The sequence below is a fragment of the Apteryx rowi genome, unplaced genomic scaffold (genome assembly GCF_003343035.1).
Source record: "Apteryx rowi isolate R43461 unplaced genomic scaffold, aptRow1 scaffold_27, whole genome shotgun sequence".
NCBI classification, from domain to species: domain Eukaryota; kingdom Metazoa; phylum Chordata; class Aves; order Apterygiformes; family Apterygidae; genus Apteryx; species Apteryx rowi.
The window spans coordinates 2400252-2403745 of record NW_020449085.1 but is presented as its reverse complement, the minus strand read 5'-3'; positions in this window follow the sequence as shown (position 1 = coordinate 2403745).

Below are 3494 nucleotides of genomic sequence, written 5' to 3'. Positions count from 1 at the left end.
TAAAACTCACATGCACTTGACGACAGCCATGATCCAGCCCCCCCCGCTCCCTCCCGCCATCGCTCTTTTTCAATCCGGATTGCCTCCGCCCGATCTCACCGGCGGCGCCGGGATGCAAACGGGGGGTCAGCGCCGGGCTGGGCGGCAGCTTGCGGCAGCGAGGACCGGGGCTGCCGCAGCGCGTCCCGGGGCACCGCGGGGGCCGGGGCTGCCGCAGCCCATCCCGGCACCGAGCAGAGCTTGGGAGTGCTTGTGCATGGCGGGGGCCGCTACTCGGGGGGCCGGGCGGCCCCCCATATCCACCCCAGCGCTGCCGCTGGGCGGGGGGCCGTGCGCGGTCCCGAGCCGCCGGGGACGCGCCTAGCCCGGCCGAGCCCTCCCGGCCGCCCCCCGGACTGCCGGCCCCCCTGCCCCGGCGATGTAATATTTATCAGGGCAATATGCTCCGGGTGCCACCGCCTCCGCCCGTCCCGTCGCGGGTGGCTCCCTACCGTAGCGCGCTAATTGAATGCAAATAGCTTTTAAGCACTTGAGCGTAGGGGGAAGGAAAGGCGGGGGGGGGGGGGGAACGAAGGGCTGCAATGGATTACCCGGGACGTGGCTGCTCTCCCTCATCTTCCTCCTGAAGGTTTAAACTCTTTGGAAAGACGCAGTAATGGCGAGACCCCCGTCTCCCCTCCGCAGCCCACGGGAGGCGTCGAGAAACGGTGGTGGGTAGTTTTGCCTCGACGTGGGGGTCTTCCCCCCGCGACCCCCGACCGGCCCTACCCATCGCCTCTTCCCCCGCGATGTGAAACACGATAAATAATTGATTTTATTAGGAGGATCGATTCCCCTGCTTCCCTGCCTCCCTCCTTCCCTGCCTCCCTCTCCTCCGCTCCGGCGGCTGCGCCCGGGGAGCTCTGCCGGGGGGTGCCGGGGCCCGGGGCGGGGCGGGCTGCACCCGGGCCCCGGGTAGGGTCACCCTGGGACCCTCGGGACCCCCGGCCCGGGTCTGTCCTGGACCCCGCGTCTGCCCACCCGCCCAGCTGTCTGTCGCGATGCGCTGCCGCGACAGCCGGCGGCCCCACCTACAGCTACAGCCCGGCCCTGCGGCTGCGTTCCCTCCCGCGGGGCTGGACCACGTCCCGCGGTGCACGTCCCTCCGGCTCCGCCCCGCGCCCACGGACACGCGTGGGGTGCGGATGCGAAGGGCTTCGGTGCGGGGCGGTGCAAACGCGGGGGCCGGAGCCAAGAGGCGCCGGGGCTTGGGGGCTCCGGGGCTGGGCGCCGCCCTGGCTGCCCCTCGGTGGGGGGGGGGGGGTCTCGCCGCCTCCCTGCCGCTCGCAGGTGGTGAAAATCCTGGTCATTTCTCCCTCGGGCTCGGCAGCCCCAGGACCTACCGTCTCAGCATCGCCGGAAAGGAGAGCTGGGAGTCCAGCTCCGCACCCCTGCCCCGAGGCCACGGGGAGGGGCGCTTCCGCCCCCCCCCCCCGACCCCAGACAACGAATACACACTAACCTGGAGGGGGGGGGCGAAGGATGTCTGATAGCTGGAAGGGAAGAAGAGGGAAGTCCCTTGGCAGCTAAACAGCAAGTCTGATCCTCGATCCCAGCCCCAGCTGCCTCTGCCTTCAGGATCTTCACAGCAGAGCCGTGTCTAAACCCTCCGAGCTGCCCAACATCAAGTGTCCCATCGCAGCCCCGGGCTGTGGGTTGCCTGTGGGCAGGCGGTGGTCTGCAGGCGAGCCAGGGACAGGAGCTTTGTTCCAGGCATGTGTGTGAGGTTCTTCCCCTGAGGGATGTGCAGGATCAATGAAGGATCCTGCCTGGGAGCTCTCTGCACAATCCTGGGCTGTGGACAGAAGTTCCCAGCTCCAGGGGCAGCCTGGGGGCCCCACTGGCCTGTGGTATGGTTCTGTGCCTGGTTCTGCCTCAGGGCTGGAGGCAGACACACTAGCATCATTTAATAAACCGCAGTTGGCAAAGGAGCCCATTCTAGAAGCCATCGCAGAGGAGTCACTTTTAGAGCTTTAAAAGGTTCTAGTCTGGGACATATGCGGATGGGAGTCACCATAACCCCACCAGCAGCATTGGGCAGGATGGCCCAGTTCATTCTCCAGGGTGGCTCCCTCTAACCTCTTCCTCCAGGCTCAGGACAGAGATAAGGACTCAGAAACAGCAGGAAACAACTGCAACTCAAACCAGTGCCTACCCAAAGTGCAGAGCTGTGTCCTCAGGGTCTGCAGGGGGGTGCAGGAGCCCCCCCGGCTGCCAACTGGCCCTCTGCATGGGGGTGATTGGGGCACGCAGGAGAATCTGCATCACGGTGCCTGGAGACCAGCTTGGCCTCAGTTTCCTTCTGTGATGTGATCTGAGGGGTGTTGTGCAGCCAACGTTCGCAGAGTCAGCAAGGTGTTTGGGTCATGCGTGGCTGTGGGCTGCAGAAGAACCTAAATGTCTCATCTCCATGCACATAAACTAACACTGGCTGGTGTGTTCTCCCGCGGTCACCTACACTGCAGTTGTCAGCCAGCTCCCTGGCACAGGTTTGGCCCAGCCCAATTAACACCTCCCAGACAAGGCCTGGGCATGGTTCAGGGGATCATATGGTCCAGGATCTGTTCCAAACAGATGGACAAGGCCACCTTGTTGAAGTGGAAGGGATTTTAACTGCATGGGCACAAGACATACTGTGACACTGGCCCTCCTATCTAAGGCTTAGGCTTGTTTTATTTAGTGGTACAAGCTTAGCTGGGAGGGCCTCTGAATTTGCCTTCAGAAGCAGAGATGCAGCCTTTATTCTGCCCACGCTAGAAGGACAGCAGTCTCTTACTCATTCTCCAGCCACAGCAAAAAGTGGTGTCAGTATGACCGTGCAGCCAGCGCGTATTTGGGGAGATACAGGAGACTGCAGAGAAGGTAACAGGGAGCAGGAGGGAAGCAGATGGGTTTTCTGCACAAGGGGACAAGGGAGGGAAGGAGCTGGGGGCCTGGATTTCTCACCCCATCTAGTGCACTTCTCCTTGGAGCAGGGAAAAGCCATGGAGGGAAATGAGGCACCAGGAGGAAATGAAGCCACTGCCTTGCAGACAGCTCCCTTCGAGTCTCAATCCAGACTACTCCTGGGCAGAGAGAAGGAAAGCAGGAGGGAGGCATCACTTCACATCCTGCACAGATGATCTGTAGAGCAGTGTTTCACCTGCTGCTTGCCAGTGTGTCTCCATGTCTCCCTTTCTGCTGGAGCGGAGTTTGTTGTACGCTCAGCATCGGCTGTGGCTGGGCTGACAGATGATTCACTGACTTTCCATCCCTGTGGCTGGCTTTCAGCCCAAGCATGCCCTCACCCTTACCATGACACTCTCCCAGGCACTAGCAATTTGAAGTTCAGGAAATTCCTGCATCAGACATTTGTATTTGTGTTTTATAGCTCTTTTGTCTTCTCATTCTGATCACTTCTTGAGCTCTTGTAGACCAAGCCCTGTGGCAGGGAGTCCCACTGTTAACAAGGCAGT